Source organism: Chiloscyllium punctatum, chromosome 2 (assembly GCF_047496795.1).
Source record: "Chiloscyllium punctatum isolate Juve2018m chromosome 2, sChiPun1.3, whole genome shotgun sequence".
In the NCBI taxonomy this organism is placed as follows: domain Eukaryota; kingdom Metazoa; phylum Chordata; class Chondrichthyes; order Orectolobiformes; family Hemiscylliidae; genus Chiloscyllium; species Chiloscyllium punctatum.
In genome coordinates, this window is record NC_092740.1 from 144464468 (window position 1) to 144484793 (window position 20326).

Here is a 20326-nt window from a genome sequence, read left to right on the forward strand (position 1 = left end):
GCGGGGCCCAGGGGATGGTTTGGATTTAATCAATGAAGCCGGATAGAGACAAAGAGAAAAGGAAAAAGGGTGGTCGGAGGGGTGACATAGGCTTGGGTGGTGGAGAAATAAGGGGATGTGGGCGAAGAGATGGGGTAATTGTGAGAGAAAGATGAGAGGAAAGGAGGGAGGAGGAGGAGGTTTGGGAGAGAGGAGGGGAGGCTTTGGGAGAGAGAGAGAGAGAGAGAGGGAAGGAGGGAGTGCGGACAATTGATCAGATGCTCCCTCCCTCATCTGTAACCCTGCATGATAGCACAGCCAGGGGCAAGCAAGCAGAACTGCAGCAGTTGTAGGGAGAAATAGACTTGGGATTTACCGAGCACCAACTGTTGAACAGCTCACAGTGCCTTGCCAACATTTAATTTAGTTAGAAATGTTTCTTTTGTCTTGCTTGGACTTGATTTTCAATTGATTGCCACAACATGGGTGCCACAACATGGCAGTGATTTTGTCTGGATGCCCAAAAAGCATCCTAGTGTCATCTTCAATATAGCCCCCTGCCAGAAGTCCTGGCCAACTCTCTTCATCCATTCTGCAAAGATAGATGTGAACCACTTCTGCAGAGCATCAGGTTCAGTTCCGCAAAGCAAATTACAGCGGACATCAAAGGCCCTTTATGACCAGTTCTAACAGTGTTGGGCCAATTTTCCAACGTCAACTTTGATAGTGCAGAACTTTGATAATCCAACACAGAAATGACACTTTCTGTTCTATCCAGCCAGTTCCATTTTGCAGTTATCTCCTGATTGATCTGCTGTAGCTGCATCTGAACTCCATTTATCAACTGTGTTTCCAACATCTCTTCATATCCTTACCTAATAGAAATCTAATGGCAGAATAATGGAAACTCAGAGAAACAGAGGGCTTCCTGAAGGTTGTAGGACAAATTAATATGGTAATTGTAAGGCATAGGGATGCTTGGCTTTCTCAGTCATGACATTGATTATAACAACAGGGAGGTTATGTTGGAGCAGTATAAAACTTTAGTTAGACCACAGCGTGTGTACTATGTGCAATTCTGGTCATCGTATTATGGGTTGGATATGATTGTATTGGAGGAGGTGCAGTGGAGATTCACCAGAATATTGCCTGGATTGGAGCATTTTAATTATGAAGAAAGTCCTGATAGACTCAGGTTTTTGAGAGAGGACCTGATAGCGGTGTATTAGATTGTGACAGGGTGGATAGAAATCAGCTGTTTTGCTTGGTTGAAGAGTAATAACAAGAGGACGTAATTTTAAGGTGAAGTGCAGGAGGTTTATGGAGGATTTGAGAAAAATAATTTCACCCAGATACTAGTGGGAATCTGTATTACACTACCTGTGAGGGTAGTTGAGATGAGAAACCTCACAGTCTTTAAAGAGTACGTAGATGAAACTTGAAATGTCATAACTGTCAAGGCTTTGGGCTAAGTGCTGGAAAGTGAGATTAGTATAGATTTAGAGTAGTTTTGTCAAAGCCAACATGATAGTGGTCATTCCAATATTGCCACATCAGCAATGTGGTTGACTCTAAATTCCCTTTTGAAAGGGTTCTAGCAAGCCACTTATAGTATCAAGCCTAAAAGGAATCAAATCAGGCAGACCACCCAGCATCAATCAAGCCATGAGAAACTACAATGGCAAACTCAGCCCTGTCAATTCTATCAACAATAAACCAACCAAACAACAGCCAGAGGCAGTCATACTCATGAAATTCCAAATTACATACCTCCGAGACTGGGTCAGCGGCAATTGGCAAGGGATGCAACAAGAAAGAAATACTTAATTTACATTATTCTGAACAATCTACCTCTCACAGTTACATCCAACATTGACTATATTGGTAATTGTGATCATAACATAGTCTTTGGAAGAGACGGCTCCACATGATGTCCTCAACACCAGCATCTCAATGCAAAAGAGAACACTGAAGCATTTGCAACCCCTTTGGATGATCTATTTCGCCCTTCTCCCGAAGTTTGCAGCATCAGAGATGCCAGTCTTCAGCCAATTTGATTCACTCTGAATGATATCAAGAGGTGGCTGAAGGTACTAGATACTGCAAAGGCTATTGGTCCTGACATCTTTCCAGTAACAGTACTGAAGACTTGAGTTCTAGACCTTGATGTATCCCAAGCCAAATATTCCGGTATAGCTACATTACTGTCATCGGCTCAGTATTCAGAATAAATACCTCAGTATGTTGTAACAAAAACCACAACAAATGCAACCCAACCAATTATTAGCTATCAAGTGCTATTAAGTGATAATAAGCAATTAGCTGATATTCAGTTTGAGTTCGGCCAAGGCCACTCAGCTTATGACCTCATTACAGCCTTGATTTAAACATGGGCTAAAGAGCGGAGCTCCAAAAGTGATGCAAATACATTCAGGACAAAAGAGTAAGTAGGAGAGAATAGGGCCCCTTCAAGATCAGCAAGGCCACCTATGTGTTGAATGGTAGGAGATGGGGGAGATACTACACAAATTTTTGCATCAGTGTTTACTATGGAGAAGGACATGGTGGATATAGAATGTGGGGAAACAAATAGCTACATCTTGAAAAATGTACATATTACAGAGGAGGAGGTGCTGGACGTCTTAAAATGCATTAAGGTGGATATATTCCTGAGACTTGATCTAGTATACCCTAGAACTTGGTGGGAAGCTAGGGAAGTGATTGCTGGGCCCCTTGCTGAGATATTTGTGTCATCGATAGTCACTGGTGCTGGAAAACTGGAGGTTGGCTAGCGTGGTGCCACTATTTAACAAAGGTGGTAAGGAAATGCCAGGGAATGATAGACCAGTGAGCCTGATATGGTGGTGGGCAGGTTGTTGGAGGGAATCCTGAGGGACAGGATGTACGTGTATTTGAAAAGGCAAGGACTGATTAGGAATAGTCAACATGACTTTGTGTGAAGGAAATCATGCCTCACTAACTTGGTTGAGATTTTTGAAGAAGTAATGAAAAGAATTGATGAAAGCAGAACAGTGGATGTGATCTATATGAACTTCAGTAAGGCATTCTGCATGGTAGACTGGTTAACAAGGTTAGATCACATGGAATATGGAAAGAATTAGCCATTTGAATACAGAACTGGTTTGAAGGTAGGAGACAGAGGGTAGTGGTGGAGAGTTGCTTTTCAGACTGGAGGCCTGTGACCAATGGTGTGCCAGAGGGATCGGTGATAGGTCCACAGCTTTTCATCATTTATATAAATGATTTGGATGTGAACATAGGAGGTATGCAGATGACACCAAAATTGGAGATGTAGTGGACAGTGAGGAAGGTTATCTCAGAGTACAATGGGATCTTGATCAGATGGGCTGATGGGTCAAGGAGTGTCAGATGGAATGTAATTTAGATAAACGCGAGGTGCTAATTTTGGAAAGGTAAATCATGGCAGGACTAAAAAAATTAGTGGTAAGTTCCTGGGGAGTGTTGCTGAACAAAAAGACCTTGGAGTGCACTTTCATAGTTCCTTGAAAGTGGAGTGGCAGGTAGATAGGATAGTGAAGGTGTTTGGTATCTTGCCTTTATTGGTCAGAGCATTGAGTATAGGAGTTGGGAGATTATGTTGCGGCTGTACAGGACATTGGTTGGGCCACAGTGTTTGACCTATAGGGGGACTGGGGCTATTTTTCCTGGAGCATCAGAGGCTGAGGGGTGACGTTATAGAAGTTTATAAAATCATGAGGGTATGGATAGGGTAAACAACCAAAATCTGTTCCCCAGGATAGGGGAGTCTAAAACTAGAGGGCATAGGTTTAAGATAAGATTTAAAAGGGACCTAAGGGAGAACTTTTTCATGCAGAGAGTGTATGAAATTAACCGGAGGAGGTAGTGGAGGCTGGTACATTTACAACATTTAAAAGGCATCTGGATGGGTACATGAACAGGAAGAGTTTAGAGGAATATGGGCCAAGAGCTGGAAAATGGGACCAGATTAACTTAGGATACCTCGTTGGCATTGACAAGTTGGACTGAAGGTAAAAACAATGACTGCAGATGCTGGAAACCAGATTCTGAATTAGTGGTGCTGGAAAAGCACAGCAGTTCAAGCAGCATCCAAGTAGCTTTGAAATCGACGTTTCGGGCAAAAGCCCTTCATCAGGAATCCTGATGATGGGCTTTTGCCCGAAACGTAGATTTTGAAGCTACTTGGATGCTGCCTGAACTGCTGTGCTTTTCCAGCACCACTAATCCAGAAGTTGGACTGAAGGGTCTGTTTGTATGCTGTATAGATCTATGACTCGAAGAGTGGTTGCCCTTCACATCAAGCTCAAACAATGCTCAAAAACACCAAGTCATGATTTGGAGGTGCCGGTGTTAGACCGGGGTGGACAGAGTTAAAAATCACACAACACTAGATTATAGTCCAACAGGTTTATTTGGAAGCACTAGCTTTTGAGGCGCTGCCTCTTCATCAGGTGGTTGTGGAACATGATCATATGACACAGAATTTATAGCAAAAGGGTTACAGTGTCATGGAATTGTAATGATATATTAAACAACCTTAGTTAAAAGTCACACACCAGGTTATAGTTCTTAAACAAATTTAGACCACCATATCCCAAGACAAAGCACTCCATCCACCATCTTAAAGATTCACTCCCTCTGCCATTGTTGCTGAAAAGCAGTTGTGGGTACCATCTACAGGATGCACAGCAGCAATTCACTAATCTACTTCAAGGGTACCTTTAAAGCTCATCATATAGTAGCCCCTAGAGAGACATGTACAGCAGATGCACAGCAACAACAACACCTGCAAGTCCTCTCCAAGCCACAAAACCAACTTGACTACATCACCATTCCTTAGTTGCCATGAGGTCAAACTGCTGGCACGCTCTCCCTACAGCATTGTAGATTTAACTACATCACATAGTGATTCAAGAAGACAGCTCACCAATACTAAAGGGTAATTACAGATGCGTAATATTCACTGGGCTAGTCAATGAGACCCACATCCTGCAAATGAATGAATATATCATGCCAACTCTGCTTCCCATCACTGAGATATTTCTAATATCCTTTTTCTTAATTAATTGACTTTAACAAATAAAGCTGGCATTCCTCAAAGAGGAACAACAGCACTTTTAAGAAACTAGTTCATGGTTCAGGAACCATGGTGACTCAGTGGTTAGCACTGCTGCTTCATAGCAGTAGTGACCCGGGTTTGATTCCAGCTTGGGTTACTGTCTGTGTGGAGTTTGCACATTCTCCCTGTGTCTGTGTGGGTTATCTCCAAGTGCTCCAGTTTCCTCTCAGTCCAAAGATGTGCAGGTTAGGTGGATTGACCATGTTAAATTGCCCATAGTGTGCAGGCTAGCCATGGATTAGCCATGATAAATATGGGATTACAGGGATATGTTGAGGACGGGGTTTGACAGGGAATTTTGTGGATGGTCGGTGCAAACCTGATGGGCCAAGTGGCCTCTTTCTGTAGGGATTCTAAGATGAGTCTATGGCTCACAGCAAACATATATCTCAGAGAGAGAAAGAGGATTCAAGAAAGGGATACATCAACAATGGTTAACTAGGAAAGTAAAGAATAGCATCAAATTGAAATAAAAAGTAATACAAAGTGGAAATGATTAGTGGTAAGCTAGAGGATTAGGAAAGGTTTTAAATGCAATAAAAGGCGACCAAAAATTGAGAAAAAATAAGCATTGAGAGTAAACTTGCAAGTAATATCAAGACAGACAGTAAGAGCTTCTTTACATGTATAAAAGGGAAGAGAGAAGCCAAAGTGATCATAGGCCACTTGGACAACAAAGCTGAGAAATAATAATGGGAAACCAGGAAATGGCAGATGTGTTGAATAAATACTTTTCATCAGTCTTCCCAGTAGGAGACACTAATGGCTTCCCAAAACGACTAAATAACCAATGGGCAAAGGGAGGAATGGAAATAAATATAATAACTGTCAAAAGAGAAAATGTGCTAGGGAAATATTCAGTCTAAAGACAAACACATTCCTTGGACCTATTGGGATGCATCCAATGATATCAAAGGAAATAGTGATAGCAATGGTACATGCACTGGTAATAATAGAGTCCTACAGCATGGAAACAGACCCTTTGGTCCAACCAGTCCATGCCAACCATGTTTCCAAACTAAACCAATCCTACTTGCCTGCATTTGGCCCATATCCATCCAAACCTTTCCTAGTCATGCATTTATCCAAATGTCTTTTCAAACGTTGTAACTGTACCTGCATCTACCACTTCTTTTGGCAGGTCATTCCACACACACTAAACACTCCCTGTGTAAAAACATTGCCCCTCAATTTTTTTAAACCTTTCTCATCTCACAATAAAAATACACCCCCAGTTTTGAACTCACCCACCTAAGGGAAAAGACCTTTGCTATTCACTTATCTATGTCCCTCATGATTTTATAAACCTCTATAAGGCCACCCCTCAACTTCCTATGCTTCAGTGGAAAAATGCTCCAGCCTATCCAGCCTCTCCTTATAACTGAAACCTTCCATTTCCAGGAACTGCTCACCAACATCTTCATTTTGGAAACCTTTTCTCAATCCTCTCCAATTTAATAATACCCTTCCTATAACAAGGTAAAAACAATGACTGCAGATGCTGGAAACCAAATACTGGATTAGTGGTGCTGGAAGAGCACAGCAGTTCAGGCACATCCAACGAGCAGCGAAATCGACGTTTCGGGCAAAAGCCCTTCATCAGGAATCCATCCTTCCTATAACAGACTGACCAGCACTGGATACAGAACTCCAAAAGAGACCACACCAATGTCCGATATTTGGATTCTGGAAATGTCCCAAAGGATTGGAAAACCGTCAATGTAACAGCTTAATTTACAAAAGGGAAAAAGAGAAAAGACAGTTCATGATAGGCCAGCTAACTCACCATCTGTTAATAGGAAAATGTTGGGTTAACAGGGGTGAAATAATTCCACAGAGGCTGGTATCCCGTCACCAAGTCACTCTTTATTTACACGTGGAGTGTCCTTGACACTGATTCAGCTCCCTCAGAGCCAACTCTCAGAGTAAACAGAACCTCTGACACACCTGTTTATATCTGTCAGCCAAGGGGTCCCTGATTGAGCCAGATTTACAACCCCAATCAGGGGACTCATGTTGTATGAGATCCACCTGGCTGACCTTGTTACAATCACTACATCTCTGCTCTCTGACTCCAAAGACATAGGCTGATTCTTTTTCCTGTAGCTCCTCCTGGGGCATTTTAGCAACGGGTCAGGTTCCTCCCACTCTGTCCCTGCTGGTAAATGATGGCCTGTTTCTGTGACTAGCACTTCTGGGAATGCATGTATTGCAAAAGATCCGGGCAGTTTTTCTATTGTCACCTTGCGTTTGACACATGAACTCTATGCATGTCCAACAATTTTGAGTGGGTGTTCACAATGTCTAAGAACATTGAGCCCATTAAAGCATCTGCGTAGTCAGTGTGGAGTTGAGTCCAGGGGTTACCCGGCCATTCCCACAAATGTGGGAGTGCTCCTGGTGAATACTTTTGTCCTTGTTGGCACTCTGGGTACTGCCCCACTGATACATCCAATCCAGGCCACCAGACAGAACTTCTTGCCAATATCTTCATTTTTGAAAACCACTAGAAGTGACATTTCATAGACCATGCAGAAATGTGTATCCTCTTCAATGCAGAGAAAATAAGTCAGAGAGCCATGGGCAGGTGAGAGATTCTCCCTTTGTGTAATCCAGCCAAATCGATTTGTATTGATACGTATGAAGAATATAAGGATAGAGTTTCCACTTTTGTTTGGAACAATTGACTCAAACAGGCATAAGATATACAAAACAAAAATCAGAATTCTAAGCACAAATTATGTTCACAACAAATTGTTTTTATAATCTTGCAGTATAATGCTGGAAGTTAGTCTCATGCACAATCCCAGCCCAGGATGAAGTAATTCTCACTGAGAGCTTCTGCTGTTCGTGCTCATTTGCAGGCTTTGAGGAGCCTCTAAATTTGAAGCTTTTTTTTGAGGTTCAAAAGTACAAATGGAAACATTTTAAAAGCTTCTGAAGGTGATTTAATTATTTTAACTTACTAAGAACTTGATTAGCAATGTGTTTGATTGCATTATGTGTTCATGGGGTGTTTGTGTTGCTGGCTAGGTCAACATTTATTGGCCATCTTTAATTATACATCTTGAACTGCTACAATCCTTGGGGCGTAGTGAACCCCACACTGTCATTTAGAAGGGAGTTCCAGGATATTGACCCAGCAAAGGTGGAGGAACAACGATATAGTTCCAAGTCAGGCTGTTGTGTGAATTGGAGGGGAGCTTGTAGGTGGTGATGTTTCCATGCATATGCTGCCCATTTCCTTCTAGGATTTGGAAGATGCTGTTGAAGAAGCCATGGTGAGTTACTGTAGTGCATCTTGTACATAGTGCACACTGCTGCAATTGAGCATCGGTGGTGGAGGGAGTGAATGCTTGTGGATGTGGTGCCAATCAAGCAAGCTGACTTGTCTTGGATATTGAAAGTGAGGACTGCAGATGCTGGAGATCAGAGCTGAAAATGTGTTGTTGGAAAAGCGCAGCAGGTCAGGCAGCATCCAAGGAACAGGAGAATCGACGTTTCGGGCATAAGCCCTTCTTCAGGATTCCTGAAGAAGGGCTCATGCCCGAAATTTGATTCTCCTGCTCCTTGCATGCTGCCTGACCTGCTGCGCTTTGCCAACAACGCATTTTCAGCTCTTGTCTTGGATGATGTTAAGCTTCTTGAGTGTTGTTGGAGCTGCAGGCAAGCGGGGAGTATTCCATCACACTCCTGACTTGTGCATTGTAGATGGTGAACAGGATTTGGGGAGTCAGAAGGCAAGTTATTCACTGCAGAATTCCAGCATCTGACCTGTGTTTGTAGCCATTTTATTTATATGGCTAGTCCAGTTCAGTTTCTGGTCAATGGTAATTCCCAGGACATCGATAGTAGGGAGGTAAAAACAATGACTGCAGATGCTGGAAAGCAAATACTGGATTAGTGGTGCTGGAAGAGCACAGCAGTTCAGGCAGCATCCAACGAGCAGCGAAATCGACGTTTCGGGCAAAAGCCCTTCATCAGGAATAAAGGCAGTGAGCCTGAAGCGTGGAGAGATAAGCTAGAGGAGGGTGGGGGTGGGGAGAGAGTAGCATAGAGTACAATGGGTGAGTGGGGGAGGAGATGAAGGTGATAGGTCAAGGAGGAGAGGGTGGAGGGGATAGGTGGAAAAGAAGATAGGCAGTTTCGACAAGTCCAGACAAGTCAAGGAGAGTGTGCTGAGCTGGAAGTTTGAAACTAGGATGAGGTGGGGGAAGGGGAAATGAGGAAGCTGTTGAAGTCCACATTGATGCCCTGGGGTTGAAGTGTTCCGAGGCGGAAGATGAGGCGTTCTTCCTCCAGGCGTCTGGTGGTGAGGGAGCGGCGGTGAAGGAAGCCCAAGACCTCCATGTTCTCAGCAGAGTGGGAGGGGTAGTTGAAATGTTGGGCCACGGGGCGGTTTGGTTGATTGGTGCGGGTGTCTCGGAGATGTTTCCTAAAGTGCTCTGCTAGGAGGCGCCCAGTCTCCCCAATGTAGAGGAGACCACATCGGGAGCAACGGATACAATAAATGATATTAGTGGATGTGCAAGTAAAACTTTGATGGATGTGGAAGGCCCCTTTAGGGCCTTGCATAGAGGTGAGGGAGGAGGTGTGGACACAGGTTTTATAGTTCCTGCGATGGCAGGGGAAAGTGCCAGAATGGGAGGGTGGGTCGTAGGGGGGTGTGGACCTGACCAGGTAGTCGCGGAGGGAACGGTCTTTGCGGAAGGCGGAAAGGGGTGGGGAGGGAAATATATCCCTGGTGGTGGGGTCTTTTTGGAGGTGGCGGAAATGTCGGCGGATGATTTGGTTTATGCGAAGGTTTGTAAGGTGGAAGGTGAGCACCAGGGGCGTTCTGTCCTTGTTACGGTTGGAGGGGTGGGGTTTGAGGGCAGAGGTGCGGGATGTGGACGAGATGCGTTGGAGGGCATCTTTAACCACGTGGGAAGGGAAATTGCGGTCTCTAAAGAAGGAGGCCATCTGGTGTGTTCTATTGTGGAACTGGTCCTCCTGGGAGCAGATACGGCGGAGGCGGAGGAATTGGGAATACGGGATGGCATTTTTGCAAGAGATAGGGTGGGAAGAGGTGTAATCCAGGTAGCTGTGGGAGTCGGTGGGTTTGTAAAAAACGTCAGTGTCAAGTCGGTCGTCACTAATGGAGATGGAGAGGTCCAGGAAGGGGAGCGAGGTGTCAGAGATGGTCCAGGTAAATTTAAGGTCAGGGTGGAATGTGTTGGTGAAGTTGATGAATTGCTCAACCTCCTCGCGGGAACATAAGGTGGCGCCAATGCAGTCATCAATGTAGCAGAGGAAGAGGTGGGGAGTGGTGCCGGTGTAATTACGGAAGATCAACTGTTCTACATAGCCAACAAAGAGACAGGCATAGCTGGGGCCCATACGTGTGCCCATGGCTACGCCTTTGGTTTGGAGGAAGTGGGAGGATTCAAAGGTGAAATTGTTAAGGGTGAGGACCAGTTCGGCCAAACGAGTGAGAGTGTCAGTGGAAGGGTACTATTGGGGACGTCTGGAGAGGAAAAAACGGAGGGCTTGGAGGCCCTGGTCATGGTGGATGGAAGTGTAGAGGGATTGGATATCCATGGTGAAGATGAGGCATTGGGGGCCGGGGAAACTGAAGTCTTGGAGGAGGTGGAGGGCGTGGGTGGTGTCTCGAACGTATGTGGGGAGTTTCTGGACTAGGGGGGACAGGACAGTGTCGAGGTAGGTAGAGATGAGTTCAGTGGGGCAGGAGCATGCTGAGACAATGGGTCGGCCAGGGTGGTCAGGCTTGTGGATCTTGGGAAGGAGGTAGAACCGGGCAGTGCGGGGTTCCCGGACTATGAGGTTGGAAGCTGTGGGTGGGAGATCTCCTGAGGTGATGAGGTTCTGTATGGTCTGGGAGATGATGGTTTGGTGATGGGGGGTGGGGTCATGGTCGAGGGAGCAGTAGGAAGAGGTGTCCTCGAGTTGGCGTTTGGCTTCAGCGGTGTAGAGGTCAGTGCGCCAGACTACCACTGCGCCCTTTTTATCTGCTGGCTTAATGGTGAGGTTGGGATTGGAGCAGAGGGATTGGAGGGCTGCGTGTTGTGAGGGTGAGAGGTTGGAGTGGGGGAGGGGGGTCGACAGGTTGAGGCGGTTAATGTCCCGGCGGCAGTTGGAAATGAAGAGGTCGAGGGCAGGTAATTGGCCAGTGTGGGGGTAATGTTCCCCTTGGCGTTCTGGGGGGTGGGGATAGTGACAGTGGGGTCTTTGGGGGGCATGTCAGCAGAATGCAGGTGAGTGGCACTGGTGATAGTAGGGATTCAGCAATGATAATTCAATTGAACGTCAAAGAATAGGTTATATTCTTTATTTTTGGCAAAGGACATTGCCTGGCACTTGTGTTGTACAGTTTTACTTGCTAGTATATCAGCTCAAGATTGGATATCATCCAGTCTTGCTGCATGGAGGCACAGCCTCAGTGTCTGAAGAACACAGTTTTATATAAAGTCAGCATTTACAATAAAACATTACAAGTGATAAGGAAAACATTATAGCATAATAACTGGAGTCCAAGTGTGCTGTTTGCATATCCCCAGTCAGACTGTCTGGTAGGCAGATCCCCATCATTTCCAAAAGAAAATTCAATTATTTACAATGAAAAATGACAAGTCTATATAATGAGTAAATAATTTGCTGATACTTCTCGATCATGTGGTGGTGATTGTTTTGCCATTGATTTCCACAGTTACCCATGATATCATTGAGCTTTCCCGTTTGTAAAGTTGTTTTTTAAAAAGTTTTCTTTGAAGCCTGAAACTCTTCCACTTGCTGTTTCAATGTTTCCTCGATGTCCAGCTTGAGTTCTCTCACTATTGCTGGCATTAGTTTCTGAAATGACTCTTCTGAGTGGTTTGCAGATCCTTGCTGTGTTGGCTATGCGCCTCCACCTGTTTTTGCAGCTCTGCCATTTCCTCCAACATACTTTGGTCTCAGGCCAATATTTCAGTAGCCACTCATGCTAAGCCTGATCTGTCTTATGTGTGAGTTGCTCCAGGCCATCACATAGAGTGGCAAACTTTTCACTGAATTGATGATACATGGCTTGTTGTTCATCCTGTTTTCTCTTTTGCTCCTTCAGCTATTCATTCATACTTGTGAGTTGAACAGAAATGTCTTTCAAAACCTTCATCATCTCAGAAATGGTATTCTCAAGTTTAGATTAATCCTGGCCTAATTGTTCAGCCTTTGCTCTTGAAATTTCACATTATTCTCCAAACCAGAGAGTTGAAATTTTAGCTCAACTAACTCAAAAGAAACTGAGATGTTCTGTTTTTCTTTCACATTTATTTATATTTGTCATTAGAATCATAGAGTCATCCAACACTTCCTCTGGCATCTCATTCCATACATTCATCACCCTCAGAGGCTGAGGTGTGACCTTATTGAAGTTCATCATGAGAGGCAATGATAGGGTGACTGGCCAAGGTCTTTTTCCCAGAATAGGGGAGCCCAAACCTAGAGGGCATATGCTTAAGATAAGAGGAGAAAGATTTAAATGGGACGTAAGGGGAACTTTTTCAGACAGAGCATGGTGCATGTATGGAATGTGCTGCCAGGGGACGTGGAGGAGGCAAGTAAAATTGCGACACTTAAGAGGCCTAAGACACCAAGTTATAGTCCAACAGGTTTATTTTAAATCACAACCTTTCAGAGCGCTGCTCCTTTGTCACCACATCACCTGATGAAAGAGCAGCACTCTGAAAGTTTGTGATTTCAAATAAATCTGTTGGACTATAACCTAGTGTCTTGTGACTTCTGACTTTACCCACCCCAGTCCAACATCAGCACCTCCTCATCATAACATTTAAAAGGCATCTAGATGGGTATATGAATATGAAGGTTTAGAGGGATATGGGTCAAATGCTGGCAAATGAGACGAGATTAATTTAGAATATAAGACCATAAGACATAGGAGCGGAAGTAAGGCCATTCGGCCCATTGAGTCCACTCCGCCATTCAATCATGGCTGATGGGCATTTCAACTCCACTTATCCGCATTCTCCTCGTAGCCCTTATTTCCTTGTGACATCAACAATTTATCAATTTCTGCCTTGAAGACATTTAGCGTCCCAGCCTCCACTGCACTCTGCGGCAATGAATTCCACAGGCCCACCACTCTCTGGCTGAAGAAATGTCTCCACATTTCTGTTCTGAATTTACCCCCTCTAATTCTAAGGCTGTGTCCACGGGCCCTAGTCTCCTCGCCTAACGGAAACAATTTCCCAGCGTCCACCCTCTCCAAGCCATGTATTATCTTGTAATTTTCTATTAGATCTCCCCCTTAATCTTCTAAACTCCAATGAATACAATCCCAGGATCCTCAGCCGTTCCTCATATGTTAGAACTACCATTCCAGGGATCATCCGCGTGAATCTCCGCTGGACACGCTCCAGTGCCAGTATGTCCTTCCTGAGGTGTGGGGACCAAAACTGGACACAGTACTCCAAATGGGGCCTAACCAGAGCTTTATAAAGGCTCAGTAGCACAACGGTGCGTTTATATTCCAACCCTCTTGAGATAATTGACAACATTGCATTCGCTTTCTTAATCACGGACTCAACCTGCATGTTTACCTTTAGAGAATCCTCAACTAGCACTCCCAGATCCCTTTGTACTTTGGCTTTACGAATTTTCTCACCATTTAGAAAGTAGTCCATGCTTGTATTCTTTTTTCCAAAGTGCAAGACCTCACATTTGCTCACGTTGAATTCCATCAGCCATTTCCTGGACCACTCTCCCAAACTGTCTAGATCCTTCTGCAGCCTCCCCACTTCCTCAGTACTACCTGCCTGTCCACCTAACTTTGTATCATTGGCAAACTTCGCTAGAATGCCCCCAGTCCCTTCATCCAGATCATTAATATATAATGTGAACAGCTGCGGCCCAACCACTGAACCCTGTGGGACACCGCTCATCACCGGCTGCCATTCCGAAAAAGAAACTTTTATCCCAACTCTCTACCGTCTGTCAGACAGCCAATCCTCGATCCATACCAGTAGCTCACCTCGAACACCATGGGCCCTCACCTTGCTCAGCAGCCTCCTGTGTGGCACCTTATCAAAGGCCTTTTGGAAGTCTAGGTAGACCACATCCACTGGGTTTCCCTGGTCTAACCTACTTGTCACCTCTTCAAAGAACTCCAACAGATTTGTTAGGCATGACCTCCCCTTACTAAATCCATGTTGACTTGTTCTAATCCGACCCTGCTCTTCCAAGATTTTAGAAACCTCATCCTTAATGATGGATTCTAGAATTTTACCAACAACCGATGTTAGGCTAATTGGTCTATCATTTTCCATCTTTTGACTTGATCCTTTCTTGAACAAGGGGGTTATAACAATCTTCCAATCTTCCGGGCCTTTCCCTGACTCCAGTGACTTTTGAAAGATCTCAACCAACGCCTCCGCTATTTCCTCAGTCAACTCCCTCAGAACTCTGGGATGTAGCCCATCGGGGCCAGGAGATTTGTCAATTTTAAGACCTTTTAGCTTTTCTAGCACTTCCTCTTTTGTAATGGCAACCATACTAAACTCAGCCCCCGACTCCCTTTAATTGTTGGGATATTACTCATGTTTTCCACTGTGAAGACTGATGCAAAGTACTTATTAAGTTCTCCAGCCATTTCCTTATCTCCCATCACTAGCCTTCCAGCATCAGTTTGAAGTGGCCCAATGTCTACTTTTGTCTGTCGTTTGTTTCTTATGTATTGAAATAAACTTTTACTATCATTTCTAATATTACTGGCTAGCCTACCTTCATATTTGATCTTCTCCTTCCCTATTTCTCTCTTTGTTATCCTCTTTGTTTTTGTAGCCTTCCCAATCTTCTGATTTCCCAGTGCTCTTGGCCACTTTATAGGATCTCTCTTTTTCTTTGATACATTTCTCGACTTCCTTTGTCAGCCATGGCTGTCTAACCCCTCCCCGGATAATCTTTCTTTTCTTGGGGATGAACCTCTGTAGTGTCCTCAATTATACCTACAAACTCCTGCCATTTTTGCTCTGTCTTCCCCACTAGGCTCTGCTTCCAGTCGATTTTCGTCAGTTCCTCTCATGCCCTCGTAATTACCTTTATTTAACTCTAACAACATTACATCCGATTTTGCCTTCTCTCTTTCAAACTGCAGACTGAACTCTACCATATTATGATCGCTGCTTCCTAAGTGTTCCTTTACTTTAAGATCTATTATAAAGTCTGGTTCATTACATAGCACTAGGTCCAGAATAGCCTGCTCTCTTGTGGGCTCTATGACAAGCTGTTCCAAAAAGCCATCCTGTAAGCATTCCATGAATTCCTTTTCTTTGGATCCACTGGCTACATTATTTACCCAGTCCACCTGCATATTGAAGCCCCCCATGATCACTGTGACCTTTCCTTTCTGACATGCCTTTTCTATTTCCCGGTACATGTTGCACCTCTGGTCCTGACCACTGTTAGGAGGTCTGTACATAACTCCCATTATGGTTTTTTTGCCTTTGTGGTTCCTCAATTCCAACCACACAGACTCCACATCATCTGACCCTATGTCGTTCAGTGCCATAGATTTAATTTTGTTCTTAACTAACAAGGTCACCCTGCCCCCCTCTGCCCACCTCCCCGTCTTTTCGATAAGTTGTAAATCCTTGGATGTTTAAGTGCCAGTCCTGAACTCCTTGCAGCCATGTCTCTGTGATGCCTACCACATCATAATCATTCACGATAATCTGTGCCGTTAGTTCATCTACTTTGTTACAAATGCTATGAGCATTCAGGAAAGTGCCTTAATGCTAACTTTCTTATCATTAGAGATATTGGAAGTCATAAGATGTCCTAAGTTATCCTTCCTTTTTGTTGCATTCCTAGTCTGCCTCAAGCTTAAATCCACCTGCATATATGTTATCCTCCTGCTTATCTTTCCATTTAATTCCATACTCCCTGTCGCTTTCACTTTCCCTTCCCACCAACTCAGAAGTTTAAAGTCCTACTGGCCACCCTATTTATCCTCTTCGCTAGAACATTGGTACCTGATCGGTTCAGGTGGAGACCGTCCTAACGATACAGATCACCCCGGTTCCAAAACTGATGCCAATGCCCCATGAAGTGGAATCCCTCTTTCCCACACCAATCCCTTAGCCACGTGATTACTTCCCTAATTTTCTTATCCCTGTTCCAATTCCTGGCACGTGGCTCGGGCAGTAATCCGGAGATTATGACCCTTGAGGACCTGTACTTCAATTTCCTTCCTAGTGCTCGATAATCCCCAAACAGGTCCTCCACCCTAGCTTTGCCTATGTTGTTGGTCCCAACGTGGACCACAACAACTGGATCCTCCCCCTCCCGCTCCAATATCCTTTCAAGCCGGTCAGAGATGTCTCGCACCCTGGCACCGGGCAGGCAACACACCGTGCGAGACTCCCGATCCGGCTTGCAAAGGATACTATCTGTCCCCCTAATTATAGAATCCCCTATAACCACTACTTGTCTTTTTGCTCCCTCCTCTTGAATGGCCTTCTGCACCATGGTGCCGTGGTCAGTTGGCTCATCCTGTCCAGAGCCCTTTTCCTTCATCCGAACAGGGAGCAAGAATCTCATACCTGTTGGACAAGGTCAAGGGCTGAGGCTCCTGCACTCCTGAACTCAAGTTCCCCCTACCTGCCTCACTTACAGTCACACTCTGATGTCCCTGATCACTAATTGAATATCCGATCGGCCTGCACAAGTTGGACCGAAGGGTCTGTTTCTGTGCTGTACAACTCTATGACTCTGTAGACTGGATGCATTTCGGCTGAACCTTATGTTTTTTTTTTGGCTAAGTGCAATCTACATTAAAAGTTTTGGAAGGATTCTTGCCGTAGAGTTTAGCAATATTTGTTGCTGAATCTTAACAAAGGTGTCAAATTAAGTGCTCATGTCGCATCCTTTACATCTGATTCCATCCCCATTGTACCACGTCGTTCCCAAAACAATCACAACTCATTGGTTATCCACAGAAAGATCAGCATACCTGCCATTTTTAAAAGGCCAATGCATATTCAGATAATCACAGACATTCCAAAAATGGCCAGCCTGATCAAGGACAGATGGGAACATGTCAGAGAAAGGGAAGCTAGCCTTGTGCTATTGCAAAATAGATTTGGAGTTCCTGATTGAGGGGGAGTGGAGCAAAGGAGGGTGTTCTCTTCCTGGACGACCAGCAGAGGATGATTAACTTGCCTCTGACAAGTAGTTATATTCGTGGAGTCCTTACTTTCTGGAAATGTCCCAGACGATTGGAAAACTGCCAATGTAACATTTCTATTTCAAAAGGGAATCAGGCCAAAAAAAAGGTAACCGTAAAGTTAGTCTGTTTTAAAGAATGTAATAGGAGAGCATTTAGATATGATCAAACAGAGTCAGCATGGCTTCATGAGGGGGAAACTGTGCCTGACAAATTCTTCGAGAAAGTTATAAGCACGATAGATAAAGGGGGAGCAGTGAATGTAATATATTTAGATTTTCAGAATGCATTTGGTATGGTACCACACATTAGATTAATTAATAAGAGCCCAGGGAGATAGTATGGATGGAGGAATGGTTAATGAACAGAAGACAGACTTGGGATAACTGGGACATTTTCAAGATGCCAACCTGTAACTAGTGGAGTGCAACAGGGATGAGTGCTGGGGTCACAATTATTTACAATATATATTAATGACATGGATGAGGAAAGTGAATGTACTATAGCCAAGTTTGCATATGACACAAAGTAGGTGGGAAGTCAAGTGGTGAGGACAACACAAACACCTAGGAGTGCAGGTTCACAATTCTTTGAAGGTGGACTCACAGATAGACAGGGTAGTGAAGAAAACATTTGGTACACTTGCTTTTTATTGGTCAGTGCATTGAGTACAGGAGTTGGGATGTCATGTTGTAGCTGTACAGGATATTGGTTAGGCCACTTTTGGAATTCTGCATTCAGTTCTGGTCTCCCTGCTATAGGAAAGATGTTGTTTAACTTGAAAGGATGCAGAAAAGACTTTCAAGCATGTTGCCAAAGTTGGAGGGCTTGAGCTTTGGGAGAGGGTGAATAGGCTGTGGCTTTTTTCCCCTGGATCGTTGGAGGCTGAGGGGTGACCTTATAGAGGTTTATAAAAACATGAGGGGCATGGATAGGGTGAATGGCCAAGGTTTTTTTTCCCCAGGGGAGGGGAGTCCAAAACCAGGGGGAATAGATTTAAGGTGAGAGGGGAAAGATTTAAAAGGGAACTAGGGGTAACCTTTTCATGCAGAGACTGGTGCATGTGGGGAATGAGCTGCCAGAGGAGGTGCTGAAGGCTGGTACAATTGCTACATTTAAAAGGCATCTGGATAGGTATGTGAAAAGGAAGGGTTTAGAGGGATATAGGCCAAATACTGGTACATGGGACTAGATTAACTTAGGATATCTGGTCAGCATGAATGAGTTAGACCGAAGAGGCTATTTCTGTGCTGTACATCTCAATGACTATATAACTGCTGCTAGATGATGTGAAAATGTATTGAGAACTTGCACAGATAGACAAACAACACATGAAAGTTAAAATCAGGGACACTGATGCAGAAACTGAGAGTCACGTATAAACCATAATTACCCACATCACCAAAGTGCCCTCAAAGTTGTCTTCCTTCTCTCACTCCCCGGTTCTGTAGCTAGGAATTTGGGAGCATGCTTGGCCGACTGGCCCTGTAAGTTTGGCAGGGCAACCTGTGTGCACTAGTGTCTAGGTGGGCCAGACGTTCCAAAGGTCCTCTTGCCAGAGGCAAGTTGACCCACTTCAGCTTCAACATCTAAAGGTTGGGTGGGGTAAGCAGGGTGGAGATTGAGAACCTCTCTGGAGGGTGCTAAGAGGAGAATTCTGAGGGGCCCTGTCCGTGTGATTCAACCTCTGGCTGGGACGACCTGACACTGCCTTATGAGAGGGGGGCTTAGGGTTCCCTGTCTTCCCTGTAGCCATGCCTTTGGTGGGGCAATAGAGTTGAGATGTGTAAATCTCTTTAAAAGACCCTGATTGATCTGTGTCCTACTCTTCATGGTAACCATGTCCATGGATGACAGCCAGTTGGTCACAGGAATGACTCCCGCTGATGAGATTTATGGATGTTGAAGGCCATTAAATCACCTTAAATGACAGACTTGGGTACATTGTCATTTCTTATGTGCCAGTTTGGTGTTGCTGTTCCTTCCCGGGTATTTGGTCTGTGATTACCACAGAGTACCCTTTTGCCCAGGATTGAGCAGTTCTCTGAGTGCCAGAGGGCACGGGCGTTTCACCCTCAGCTGAACTGTCACCGTGAGGTGCTCACTAAATCATGTATCCACACTCTTTCTGTTGACGGTTCCTCCCGAGATGTCTGTACCTGAGATGGTGGTGGGGGTACAGGAGGCAGACTTGCAAATGCTTTCTCTGAGGCTTCAGCAGTCTCATCCTCAGAGGGTAGAGAGTGAGGAGATAGATGTCTTCTGGGGAAACCAAGCATTTCTCCACATGTAAGGGGAAGGTCAGTGGAACCTGAAGGTCACAAGAAAGAGACAGAGAGAGAAGGTATTGCAGCCAGTGGGTCAGAATACTGTGCAGTGATTGAGAGTGACTGGTTAAGGGGAGAGTTGCAATGGAATGAAGCAAGGTACTTACACATTTGGAGGGACATGAATGTTTCAATTTCCCCACAGGAGCAGTCCCAGTCCTTCACCGATGAGGACCAGCATTCTCTCTTTGTAGGGAATCAGCATCTGGATGTCAGTCAACCCACCACCAACACCCCCCGCCCCCCACCCCCGCTCCTCCCGTCTCCCACCTCCACCATCACCACCCATATGGGTTGCTCTGACCTATTATGGCTGTTTTCTCATGTATCAACAGAAAGAATAAGTGAAATAACAGCAACTTCACAGCTGTTGGTGCTGGTGCATTGGGGTTAATGTAGTGAGGTCTTTGAAAGAATTATCAAGACAGCATGTGTCAAGGTAGAGGGCAAGAGTCAATGAGGGAAGGCATTGCACATTATAGTGAGAGTGGCACAGCATGAGCCTTGGGGGAAGATGGGTACAGTGGCAGGGCTAGAGTGAGTATAAGTTGGTAGAGGTCAAAGTGTGTCATTTACTCTGGCAGAGTGGAGCAAGTCATTGCTGGCTGTTTCCCTGCATCCTTGAGATAGCACTGACCTGTGTGAGGACATCAGGTCAAGCCA

General features: G+C 44.8%; 1 long non-coding RNA gene across 3 annotated transcripts in view; it reads left to right on the forward strand.

The window, feature by feature from the left end:
* Positions 1-20326, forward strand: part of LOC140491353 (uncharacterized) — a 197380-nt gene that overhangs the window by 112865 nt on the left and 64189 nt on the right. The window lies entirely within an intron of this gene.